Source organism: Notamacropus eugenii, chromosome X (genome assembly GCF_028372415.1).
Source record: "Notamacropus eugenii isolate mMacEug1 chromosome X, mMacEug1.pri_v2, whole genome shotgun sequence".
NCBI classification, from domain to species: domain Eukaryota; kingdom Metazoa; phylum Chordata; class Mammalia; order Diprotodontia; family Macropodidae; genus Notamacropus; species Notamacropus eugenii.
The window spans coordinates 1,848,351-1,862,545 of record NC_092879.1 but is presented as its reverse complement, the minus strand read 5'-3'; the positions used below and the strand labels follow the sequence as shown (position 1 = coordinate 1,862,545).

The window sequence follows — 14,195 nt, the reverse complement described above, 5'->3', positions numbered from 1 at the left end:
AATTAATGTCATAATCAAAACAATACAATGACACTATGGTGAAGAGTTATTAAATTTTAAAAGCATCAAGATTCCTAAATTTACCATAGCAAGCAAATTAATCTTTCCATTTTATTCTGTATTCATTTGTGTATGGTTTTTTTTTGTTTGGTTTGTTTCTCTAACACCTTGTCATTCCTTGTCTTTGCCTACGTATATGTCTTTCTCTCTGTGTGTCTCTCTGTGTCTCTCTCTGTCTGTCTCTCTGTCTGTCTGTCTCTCTCCCCCCCGTCACTCACTGTCTCTCTCCCTCCCTTCCTCCCTCAATTTTCCAGCAAAAAAACAAGAATTGTTTTTGAAGAGGTAAATTGTAATGTTGTAGAAAGCATACGTGATTGAACTAGAAATATTTGTTGATTTCTCTCATTACTTAATTAACTACAAATTGTTCAACATCACTCTAGCAAAAGAAAGAAGCAATTTTTCTAGATGTTCAAATACAATCTCTTGAGTAGCTCTTATATTAGTTCATTTTGAGTGCAATGGAAAAATAAGAAAATGTGCATTTTTGTAGCACCTGTGGAATGAAAGAGGAGAGAAACATTGCTTACAAACTTAATTACTTCGTGACTTTATTCATTTAGGAAGTAGTTTTCTCAGTGCTGTAATGACATCTTTATTTCTCAGACTGTATATAAGAAGGTTAAACATTGGGGGTCATAGTGGTATAGAAAAGAGGAAACACTTTGATTCTGCTGAATGACCAGATTTGGGTTGGAAATACACAATACTTCCAGATCCATAGAATAAGCCCACAAACACGAGGTGGGAGAAGCAGGTGGAGAAGACTTTGGATCTCCCTGAGGTCGAAGACAATTTCAGAATGGTAGTTATGATTTTGACATATGATGCAAGTATCAACAGAAAAGGTGTTGGTATAAATAACAGAGCAACAACATGGACAGTGACTTCTATCTTATATGTGTCCCTACAGGCCAATTTGAATAAAGGTGGGGCTTCGCAGAATATGTGACTGATTTCGTTAGGACCACAAAAGTTCAGAGAGAAAATGTAGTATGTCTGCTCTACCAATATAGGGGACGCCAATCATCCAGGAAGCTATAACCAGTTGGCCACATACCTTGTGATTCATGATGAGAGGATAATAGAGAGGATTGCATATAGCCACATAATGATCATAAGCCATAACAACCAAGAGCAAGCACTCTGCAATTCCCAGAATAAAAAAGAAGCAGGTTTCTACAGCACAGGTTAGGAAAGAAATAGTTCTCTTTTGAGTCCAGAAATTTGCCAACATTCTGGGAAGACTGACTGATGTGTAACAGATTTCCAAAAAAGGATAAATTTCCAAGGGAAAAATACATAGGAGTTTGGAGACCTGAGTTCGTCTTGATTAAGAAAATAAGGAAGCTATTTCCTATCAATATACTTAGATAGATGACTAAGAAAATCGCAGAGAATTCCTTGGAGACTGGGAAGATCAGACCAGGAGAATGAATTCCATCCCAGCTGTGAGGTTGTCCCTTGCCATTGTGTCTTTCCTTGGCCTGTGAAGATAATAAATTGAAAATCAGCTGATCACTGTTTTTCTCTGTTTCTCAGTTTCTCTCTCAGTAAGAAGGGAAGTTTGAAATATATGATCTGACACCTTCCTTCCTGGATTTCATATAATATGTTTTAATGACCCTGCACAACATTCTCCGTTATATCCTTTAAGACCTTATCTATACTTTGAGGAAAAAGTCAAAATTATTCAAATAAGTGATTACAAAGTGATTCCTCTCTACCAAGAACCATGGATATTTGGGTGGAAACATGGAACCAGAGAAAAATGACTAATAAAATCTGTAAAATATTAATTGCATCAATTCCAACATGAATACCATCCTACCACATACCTAATTTTCTTTTAATAGTAATGCTGAGACAGCAGGAATTATAGTATCCACGTAAGATATGGCATATAACAAAAAAGGACATACTGTGAATTATCCCAACTAGTATATTCCTTTTTGCTTTGTACTTCTCAGCCTATCTACCTTTACCTTTACTTTCTCGCCCTTCCTCCATCCCCCCTCACATTATCAGAATCGTACCATATTTTTTCAAAGTCCACCTTGCTTCTTCCCATTCTTTTGAGCAAAATTGTCTTGCCATATATGCAGCTGGATAGCTGTGCACATTTTTCCCCTTTCTTAAATTACATTATTACAGAATCCACACCAGATATTTGTTACTTAGTAAATATCATCTACGTAATCTGTGTTCTTTACGGGATATATATTCTGTGCTTTGTGCTGTGTTCTAAGCTTTTTAAAGGTAGACATCATGCCTCATCCACTTTTGTCTCTCTTGAACTGTGTCTTATTCATAGCAACTTGTCAATAAAAATTTTTTAGGTGGAACAAATATCCTCTACGATATGACTTCAGGAACATGTGCTCACCTGGAATATTTACCTTACTGAGAGATACTTAAAAGGCTAGATTTAGAGATTTATTCAGCAGTGGTAACAATTATCTTGTTTTAAAATATTTTCGTTCATCAGGCTATAACCTCCTTTTACACTATTATATGAAATCTTGTTCAGCTCATTCTCATGGGAACATACACCTGATGTCTATTTATTGGAAGAATGAAACAACAAGTTGTTTAATCATAACATTTCATATGTTTCAACTTGAGCCTGAACTGGCCATGGCATAATTGTTCTGTGTAGGAGACAAGTGTAGTCAGCGAGTCTTAAGAGAGTGCTATGTCTTTGAAGTATGCCAAGAGGACTGATACCACTGATTGAAATACATAGACATGCTATGTTATGAATCTTAAAAAAAGGTGATTCTACCTTTCTTTTCAAAAAAATCTTCTGAACCAAAATATACTACCTCTGTAGCTAGCTTTGATTGTTTAAGGTGGAAACAAATCACAATGGAACAAATATTAACTCGAGATTCAGAAGATAGGTCCTAATCTCAACGTTCAATGTTGTTACTTAAGGTATAATTAACAGTTAACTTACTATTTCTTTTTCTCATTTCCTTCTTCTCTACTTTCGGGGGTGACTTCATCCCTCAGGTCAGATTTAGAGCTTTGAGTCTAAATCAACTAATACACCAATGACATTCCTGCCTTTGTGCATTTGGTAATATTCTTTATTTCTATGACAATGAGTAAGAAGTCAGTATACACTTAGGTGTTGGAAGAAGTTTACTGGTCTCGAATTCTCCCTCTGGCTTTATCACACAGGAATTGTGTAGCCAGGGTTAAAATATGTAGTTGTCTCAGCTTCATTTTGCTTTTCTGTGCTATTTGAATGGCACCAACACTGTCTGTTCCAAAAGATAACATCAAGGTTATTTCAGAAAGGTAGCCAAGATTGCAGAGAAAAGTGAGTGACTCCCCTAAGCACTCTCCAAAACCCTTCCACACACCTTTTAATAATGCCATAAAACAATTTCTGAAGCAACAGAACCCCTATTACGAAGAAGTGAAATAATTTTTAAGCCAAAGGGAATTTATATAAAGACGGAGGCACAAGTGTAAGTGAATATGAAGGAATGATACCTAAGAAAGAAATTAAGGGGTGAGAAACAGGAATGACCTGAAAGAAAGGGAAAGGAGGTAGAGCGGGGTAAATTATGGTCCACAAAAGAGGCAAGAAAAAGGTTTTGCAGTGTAGGGGAAAGAGGGATGTGGGGGAGGGGAGATGAGTGAACCTTATTCTCATCAGAATTGGTTCAGAGAAGGAATACCATGTATACTGATTTGGGTATAAAAATCTATCTTACCCTAGAGGAAAGTGGGAGGGGAGGAGGATATGAAAAGGGGGGTAGTCAGAACCAAAACATTTTTGAGGAGGGAGGGTGAAAGCAAAGAGAGAGAATAGTATAAGGGTGGGGAAATAGGATGGAGGAAAATACATTTAACAATCATGTGTAAAAAAAATTCTCAAGCAAATTTCTCTGAAAAAAATCTAAATTCCCAAAAACAGAGAGAATTGAGTCAAATTTATAGAAAAATAAGCCATTCTCCAATTGATAAATGATAGAAAATAGAAAGTTTTCAAATGAAGTATTCAAAGCTATCTATAGTCATGTGAAAAAAATGCTCTAAATCTCTATTGATTGGAGAAATGCAGATTAAAACAATTCTCAGATACTATCTTATAGCTCTTGGACAGGCTTAAAGGACAGAAAAGGAAAGGACAAATGATAGAGAAGAGTGAAAAAAATGAGACATGTGTAGTGTTGGTGATGTTTTGTACTGATTCACCCATTTTTTTAGATCAATTTAGAAATATGCCCTAAAAATTATAGTCATGCTTACCTTTTAACACGTACACACACACACACAGACACACACACACACACACAGACACGCACATAACTGTTATTTTGTCTATAGGATCCATAAGTGCATGAATATTTATAACAACTTTTTTCTGGTGGTGAAGAATTGGAAACTGAGGGAATGCCGATCAATTTACGGATAGCTGAATAAGTTGTGTTATGGGATTGTGAGGGAACATTATCTTACTATAAGAAGTGATGAGTAGGATGTTCTTAGAAAAAACCTGAAAAAACTTAGATGAGCTGATGCAAAATGTGATGTACTGTGTAAAAGGCAGCAGCAATCCTATCTGATTGTGAATGGCAGCTATTCTCAGCTGTACAATGATCCAGGACAACTCTAAAGGACTAATGATTAAAGGGATTAATGATTAAATGATTAATGATCCATCCCTACAGAAAGAATTGATGTTGTCTGAATATAGATTGAAACATTTTGTTTTACTTCATTTTTCTTCAGTATTTTTTTTTTTACTTTTGGTCTGTTTTAGTTCACAATATGACTAATATGGAAATGTTTTGCACCACTACGCATATAAAATCTATATTCAACTGCTTGCCTTCTGAATGAGGGCATGTGCAGAGGGAGGAACGAAGACAATTTGGACCTCAAAGTTTTAAAAATTAATATTAATATTGTTTTTGCATGAAACTGGGAAAATAAAATGCTAAATATAAAAAATAAAAGTAAAAATAAACTATTTAAATAAAATGATTGCTTTAGACAGCATAGCTAAAAGCATTTTTATATTGTAAAACAGCATAGATATTCCAGGCAGTATCAACATCATTACTGTCATATCATCATTAGATGGACTTCAGAAGAAATTATAAACTCAAACAATTATCATGTTATTGTTCCTTTATAATAGCGTATTTTTTTGTGACTACAGAAAGTAGTTTTTTGGGAAAGAGTTTTCATTTTTCTAAAGTACTTCATTGTTCCTAATATCTCCAAGATTCAGAAACAATAAAATATTTTTGTGTAACCTTGATATATAATCTATTTGGGTCTTATAACTCTAATAAATCATCAATAACCTAATGTTTAAATTTCTAGAGTTCTAGATTTAGTAAGTTGCACTCTTCTAATGACATTTTTTTTGCCTTTTCCAAAGATAAGTCTCCATAGTCAAGAATCAAAGCAAAAAAAATTTGAAAAATTCAGAAATCTCAATTTTCTATTATCATGAAAAATTTCTAAACATTATTCTTATTTCTTACAAATCTAGTAAGGACTTACCAGCTGCATATTTAATATATACACATATCTATGTGGGTGTTTATTGTATTTTGATTTAATTGAGTTGAATCCAAGACTATTTCTTTGAAATGGTGGACTGAGATAGTAACCTGAAAATTCTATCTTAGAGCCATTAAAAGAGTGGTGCAGGGGATGATCCAAGATGGTGGAGCAGAAAGACACACATATGCTAGCTCCGAACCCACAGCCCATAAAACATCTCTAAAGAAGAACTCCCAACAAATTCTGGAGCAGCAGAAGCCACAGAACAACGGAGTGGAGGAGATTTCTGTTCCAGAGAGCCCTGGGAAACTGACCCAAAAGGTCCGTTGCGCACCAGACCCAGAGCAGAGCCCAGCCCTGCCTTGGCCACGTGGCACCAAGAGGAGTGGATTCGAGCAGGCTTCAGGGACAGAATCTCCAGTGGCCGCGCAAGTCCCTCCATCCACAGCTGACAAGGGTTGGTGAGAGGGCCTCTTTGGCTGGTCGAGAGGGGAGTGGAGTCTCCCCATAACTCAGGCCCCCTCGGGAGGCAGCAGCGGGGGTGGCAGCAGACAGGGGCTCCAAAAGCAGTCAGAGGCCCGCATCCATTATTGAAGGTCTCCCCATAAAACCCCTGAGGGAACTGAGCCCCAAGCGGTGGTCCTGCCCCCACCTGAGCACCTGAACTTAATCTCACACTGAGTAGCAGCCCTGCCCCCGCCCAAAGTCCTGAGGCTGGGAAGCAGCATTTGAATCTCAGACCCCAAGTGCTGGCTGGGCGGATCTAGAGGCAAGGTGGATGTGGACAGGACCCTCAGAAGTCAAGTCACTGGCTGGGAAAATGCCCAGAAAAGGGAAAAAAAATAAGACTATAGAAGGTTACTTTCTTGGTGAACAGATAATTCCTCCCTTCCTTTCTGATGAGGAAGAACAATGCTTACCATCAGGGAAAAACACAGAAGTCAAGGCTTCTGTATCGCACACATCCCAAATAAATATACCATGGGCTCAGTCCATGGAAGAGCTCAAAAAGGATTTTGAAAATCAAGTAAGAGAGGTGGAGGGAAAACTGGGAAGATAAATGAGAGAGACGAAAGAAAAGCATGAGAAGCAGGTCAACACCTTGCTAAAGGAGACCCAAAAAAATGCTGAAGAAAAACACCTTGAAAAATAGGCTAACTCAACTGGCAAAAGAGGTTCAAAAAGCCAATGAGGAGAAGAATGCTTTCAAAAGCAGAATTAACCAAATGGAAAAGAAGGTTCAAAAGCTCACTGAAGAAAAGAGTTCTTTTAAAATTAGATGGAGCAGATGGAGGCCAATGACTTTATGAGAAACCAAGAAATCACAAAACAAAACCAAAAGAATGAAAAAATGAAAGATAATTTGAAATATCTCATTGGAAAAACAACTGATCTGGAAAATAGATCCAGGAGAGATAATTTAAAAATTATGGGACTACCTGAAAGCCATGATCAAAAAAAGAGCCTAGACATCATCTTTCATGAAATTTTCAAGGAAAACGGCCCTGATATTCTAGAACCAGAGGGCAAAATAAGTATTCTGGGAATCGACAGATCACCGCCTGAAAGGGATCCAAAAAAAGAAACTCCTAGGAATATTGTAGCCAAATTCCAGAGTTCCCTGGTCAAGGAGAAAATATTGCAAGCAGCTAGAAAGAAAAAATTCAAGTATTGTGGAAATACAATCAGGATAACACAAGATCTAGCACCTTCTACATTAAGGGATCGAAGGGTGTGGAATAGGATATTCCAGAAGTCAAAGGAACTAGGACTAAAACCAAGAATCACCTACCCAGCAAAACTGAGTATAATACTTCAGGGGAAAAAATGGTCTTTCAATGAAATGGAGGATTTTCAGGTTTTCTTGATGAAAAGACCAGAGCTGAAAAGAAAATTTGACTTGCAAACACAAGAATGAAGAGAAGCATGAAAAGGTGAACAGCAAAGAGAAGTCATAAGGGACTTATAAAAGTTGAACTGTTTACATTCCTACATGGAAAGAAAATATTTGTAACCCTTGAAACTTTTCAGTATCTGGGTAGTAGGTGGGATTACACACACACATACACACACACACACACACACAGCGAGAGACAGAGAGCACAGAGTGAATTGAATAGGATGGGATCATATCTTTAAAAAATGAAATTAAGTGGTGAGAGAGATATATTGGGATGAGAAAGGGAGAAATGGAATGGGGCAAATTATCTCTCATAAAAGAGGCAAACAAAAGACTTTTTAGTGGAGGGTAAAAGAAGGGAGGTGAGAGAAAAACGTGAAGTTTACTCTCATCACATTCCACTAAAGGAAGGAATGAAATGCACACTCATTTTGGTGTGAAAACCTATCTTACAATACAGGAAAGTGGGGGAGAAGGGGATAAGCAGGGTGGGGGGGGAGAATGGAAGGGAGGGCAGTGGGAGGAGGGAGCAATTTGAAGTCAACACTCTTGGGGAGGGAAAGGATCAAAAGAGAAAATAGAAGCAATGGGGGGCAGGATGGGATGGAGGGAAATATATTTAGTCTTATACAACACGTCTATTACGAAAGTCATTTGCAAAACTGCACAGATATGGCCTATATTGAATTGCTTGCCTTCCAAAAGGAATGAGTGGGGAGGGAGAGATGAAGAGAAGTTGTAACTCAAAGTTTTAGGAACAACTGTCGAGTACTATTCTTGCTACTAGGAAATAAAAAATACAAGTAAAGGGGTATAGAAAGTTATCTGGCCCTACAGGACAAGCGAAGGGAGGGATGATAGAAGAGAGGGCAGATTCGTGATAGGAGCAATTAGAATTCTCGGTGTTTTGGGGTGGGGAAGGGGACAAAAGGGGAGAAAATTTGGAACCCAAAATTTTGTGAAAATGAATGTGAAAAGTGAAATAAATTAATCAAAAAAATTTAAAAAGAGAAAAATAAATAAATAAATAAACTAAAAAAAAAAAAAAGTGGTGCAACATTTTCCTTTCCAGTTTCCAAAAAGAATCTTTCAACTTTTTCATCGAGTTCTTGTAAAGAATTTCAAATACTTTAACATTAAATCAACTGATTGAATAGAAGTATTAAATAAACGTATAAACTATCTAAGAATAAAAAATTACTTTTTGATGTGGTAGTGGTTGGGATGATTAATGATGGAAGAGAAAAATATGAAGCACAGTTCATATCTATTGACTCAGGGGAGATCATGATAACAGGTAATATTTTCGATTCATATCTTCACAGAATCTATTATTCCCTCGATAATTTCTTTCCTGGATCAGAAAATCAAAGTTATCAAAAAGATCATAGATAAATCATCCTTCAGATCCCGTTCAGACCAAAGAACTTGAACATGAGATAGTAAAAGAGTTAACACTTACTTTACTTAGATGAAATTAAGTCATATTATTCAACTTTTTCCTTCTTTAAAGATTATACTAAAGACAATAGAGGAATATAATAACTTACATTCCTAGGGTACTTCAATATTTACAAAACTATGTACTTTTTTTAAACAACACTATAATCTAGGTAGGATAGAGAAATTTTCTAAAATTCCATTATAGAGATGGAGCGACTTAGACTCAACCAGTGTCAATTACCTAGAAAAAAATTCCGAAACTATTCTATTCTAGACTCAGGATTTGAAAGCGACGTTCTCATGACTGCAAGTTCAACACTCTTCACAAGGCCGTGATTCATCTCCCTTAATTATTCCAACAAACCTAAAAACACCAAGAAACCCCACGTAGAAGATCCAACTCCCTTTTAAAAATTATCTTCTCGTTGAAGTTAATGCTTTTTTTTTTTTTAGAAAAAATGATTCCTGCCCTTCTCAGTTCTCTTAGGATCATTCCTTTCCCATGACATGCATTAATCTGTAATGAGAGAGAAGGTCTTCTGACTCAAAGTGCAATCATCTAAACAACGCTCAATGAGGATAAATCCTTATCCGTGAGTCAAGGGATTATATTGACTATATATGTATACATATATATATATATGTATACATATATATATATACATATATATGTATATATGTATACATATATATATATATCAGTTTAGTCAAGACAGTATACAGTGACTATATATCACCTTAGATCTGTTGATATCTAAATAGCTGATTATTATAAGGTTACTTCTTTTCCTCACATTATTTTCTTCCTTTGCAAAATAGAAATGATGTCACTTTACATTTTTCTTGTCATAGTGTTACAGTGAGAAAAGCAGTTAGCAAGGAGTGATTATTTTAGCCATTTTCATTATTAAAGTTGAGAGAATTAATCAATTATTTTATTATTTTTTAACTAATATAATACTAGGAAAAATACAACCCCAAATATCCTAGACTAAACATTCTTCTCTGTAGCTTCCTACTCTAAAATTAAACTTTTGCCGTAATTATCTTAGAGCTTGGCAAGGCACATTAGAGTATGTGGAAGAATAGGGGAAGTGCTAGGACCACCTTCTTTTGAATCAGAGGATATGGGCCTGAATCTCAGATCTGTTTCTTTCCTGGGTGGCTGTCAGTAAGATATTTCTATTCTCTGTCCCCCAATTTATTTCAAAGGGGGAGATCAGAGTAAATGATCTCCAAAGTCCTTCACCAAGACTAGAAGATGGCTACTCACAGCACTTGGATGGGCAATGCATCATCAACTAAGCAAGATAAAGAAACCCTGGAACTTATAATTTAACCTATCAATGTGCCTTCAAATGCTCTGACCTTTCTATTTGCCTTTTGACATCTGACCAATTAATATACCCTAAGGTATCCTGGACTCTGTCACTCTGCTACTGGAGGGGGGGGGGGGGAGAGAGAGAGAGAGAGAGAGAGAGAGAGAGAGAGAGAGAGAGAGAGAGAGAGAGAGAGAGAGAGAGAGAGAGAGAGAGAGAGAGAGATTTTATTCTTTTCGTTAGGAGAGAGACAGAGAGAAATAGATAAAGAAGACAGCAAATAGATGTTAATGTCTGGAGAATTGAAATCCTTTACAGGTAATCTATAAGATCTCGATTCTAGGATTATGACCTATTTCCTAATGTATTATACTTTCCCTGTTTCTGTTTATGCAATCTATAGTATAGTTCAGTACAGAGTTTATGTCTTCGTGTTCCTAAATGTACATACCAAATTCAGGTTTATTTCTTCATGTACCTGCAAGTACATATCCTGTAATGCTTTTCCTTTTCTGATTTCTATATTTTCAAATATGTATGCAACATTTCATCAGTTCTGCTTCTTTTGAGTAAGGCATGCCTATTCATAGCGGGTCATCACTAGTCATCTTGACTTGTCTTGCTACTGGACTCCATTAACTCTGGAGGAGGGAGTGAGGCTGAGGATATTTCACAACTTTGCCATACTTAAATTCAATTTATTTTCAAGTCAAGATATCACCCTCCTGATGTCATTTGGTCCTCTTTGAGAACTAAGAATGAACAAAAAAAGTATTCATAGAATCATGGTCAAATATGGGTTTCAGTTCACTAAGTGTCTGACTTAACAAGAGAACATCTTTTATACTTTTCATCAGGACTAAAGTTGTTCTTGTTTAATACCTACACTTTTCGATACTGTATGTGCACTATATATGACCACTACAAATAAATACAGTGTATACATCAGCATAAGTGCATATGATATTTTCATGCCTAAACATATCTGTAGCATAATATATAGAATATAAATGTGTATAAGAAACATATTTACTATGCTGTATATAGGGTGATATGTATATATATGCATATATATAAATATATAAATACATATAATGTTACATGTGCGTGCTATAGTTATATATACATATATACACACATATGTATATAAAACAAATATTCACACAAATGTTTTCATATATAGACAACTCATATGTACATATATTATCACATGCAGTTTTAAAATAGAATATGTTAAACTTTTTATACTCTATTGTGCATATGGTATATTATATATTATGAATCTCTGTGCATATATGTGTGCATACAAAATTACTTTAGGCATATGTGATTATATAGAGGTTATAATAGTAAATTCAGCTACCTAGATACAGATGTACTATGTGTAGTATGTCTCGTACATGTGTATATGTACACATACCTGCACAGATACGTAAATGCATAGAGAGGTGTATGTGTATTTATATGTACATATGTGTGTATATACACATTGTATATAATATATAGTACATTAAATTGTAGTATACACGATATACTGTATATAACACACATTACAGGTACTCTTTATATGATTGCATGCAAATATATTATTTATGTTTGTGCTCATATTTAAGCACAGATACACATAATGCATGTTCACAGTTCTATCTGCATTTAGATATGCATTCTTTTTGATACATATGTATATATATGCACATATCTATATCTATCTATTTCTCTGCATATTTGGATCAGCTAGGTGACACAGTGGATAGAGCATTGAACCTAGAGATGGGAAGTTCAAATATGACCTCAGACACCTATTAACTGTATCATCCTGGGCAAGTCATTTAAACCCCATTGGCTTCATAATCTTATGTGTAAAATGCAGCCACACTGGAGAAAAAAAACATCAAACTACTCCAGCATCTTTGCCAAGAAATCCCATTAGACATGTCAATGACGTCACAAAGAGTCAGACACAATTGAATAAGGAAACAGCAATATGTATATAGTTCTGTGTATAAAAGTATGTGTGTACACACACATATACGCACATAACGGCACACATATATGAATTCACATGTATGTACACCCATAAAGCTATGCACCTAGAATCCACTTCTTCATACGTACATATATGTATGTGTATACATATGCATATGTAATTACACGCATTTATTTCATTTATTTATTCAGTTGAATCAAATCTAACTCTCTGTGACCCCATTTTAGTTTTCCTGGCAGAGATACTGGGGTGATTTGCCATTCCCTCTCCAGCTCATTTTACAGATAGGGAGACAGAGGGCTGACTCCTTTTAATGACTTGCCCAGGGTCATTCAGCTAGTGTCTGAAGTTACGTTTGAACTCTGGAAGATGAGTCTTTCTGACTTCAGGCTTGGCACTCTATCCTCGGCACCACCTGATTGCCTCTATACACACAAACCCTATGTGCGCATAATTATATATCCATATACATATGTTGTGAATACATACATATATGTGCCTGCATTTACATACATATATGCATATATAGATAAATGTATATGTTTATTAAAAAACAAAAGAACATAAAATGGCGTGAGAATCAAAGTACCCTCTTGCTACTATGATGATGGGATATGAAATTTTGGAAAAAACTTCCAGGTTCCTTATTTGACCTTAGCAAATGTGTCTCACCATCGCTATTTTTCAATCTGTAACTCTCTCTATTGCTAGAGAAATACATACATATTTGTGGAGGGAGAGAGAGAGAGAGAGAGAGAGAGAGAGAGAGAGAGAGAGAGAGAGAGAGAGAGAGAGAGAGAGAGAGGAATTATATTCAAAACAACCTGATAGCACTATTTTGCCTATAATCTCAGAAATCTTGATCCACTTCAAAAATGAAAGCTGAGATAGCATTTATTCTGATTACATCCTTACATCGAACAAAGCTAGGAAGAGTAGTTGAAGTGCTGGAGGAGTCAGATCATCTTATCTTCTGGTTCAAAATGAGAGAATTTACAATGGCCTAACAAATAGTGAGTTAAATAAGCAGATCCAACAGGAAAAGCAGAAGACCTATTCCGAGTAGAATCTGAGTCAATAATAAAATATTAGACATATATTTATAATTTGTGCTTTGTTTTAAAAATGTACAATACTTGTGATTTTTTGAGGTGTAACAGGGTAGTTTAAGAAAATGAGATAGAGAAATATCTGAACAGTTTTTGTTGTCTTCAAATTCATTGTCAATAGAGAAATTGAAAGCTTTCACTGCATAAAAATTACCATAGGATTCAGAATTAGAGATTTAAGAAATTGGAATGGCTAAAATATAGATGACTGAAAGGATGAATGACAGTTGTTTTCATGAATATGGTTTTATACATTAGGGAGGCTTATAGAAGATTTAACATGACCCTAGAACTCATTATTGATAGAGAAAGGGTTGGGATTAGAGATAAACAACTTTAAGCTTGATATAAGAAAGAAATCTCATAACAAAAAGAGCTATTCAAAGGGAAATGGATTACTTTGATTTACCCTTGACTATGGACCTCCCCAGCAACAAGTAACTGAAAGTGTTTCAGTAAAACATTTGTTAATAAAGGGACTTTCATCACCACTGGAGGAGCTTTCTTTTCCAGAAAGAATCATAATAGACTCCAAAGCATCTTATAAATTTAACATTCCATGGCTTTATACAATAAAAGTGAAGAAAGTTATGCTACCAATCATACTCAGAGAGCCATTCATTCTTATTTCTAGATGTTTGTATAAAACATTGTCTCATTTTATGCTATATCTTCTGAGTTTTATGAACTGCAAAGAGATCCAGAATGCCCTTTTAGGAGGAATACCTTTCCATTATTTCAGAATATTTCAAATGATGTGAAAAGAGAACCTTTGAAAATAAAGGAATAGAGTGATTTCCTCTAAAAGATAATAGTTAGGCTAATAGCACAATGTACTGGCA

The 14,195-nt window shown here is 35.5% G+C and overlaps 2 pseudogenes; both read right to left on the bottom strand.

Moving 5' to 3' along the window:
• Positions 1 to 615: 615 nt before the first annotated feature.
• LOC140516157 (olfactory receptor 10AG1-like) lies at positions 616 to 1,531 on the bottom strand (annotated as a pseudogene).
• A 1,144-nt stretch (positions 1,532 to 2,675) lies between these two features.
• LOC140515794 (olfactory receptor 10AG1-like) overlaps positions 2,676 to 14,195 on the bottom strand; it is a 13,309-nt pseudogene continuing 1,789 nt past the window's right edge.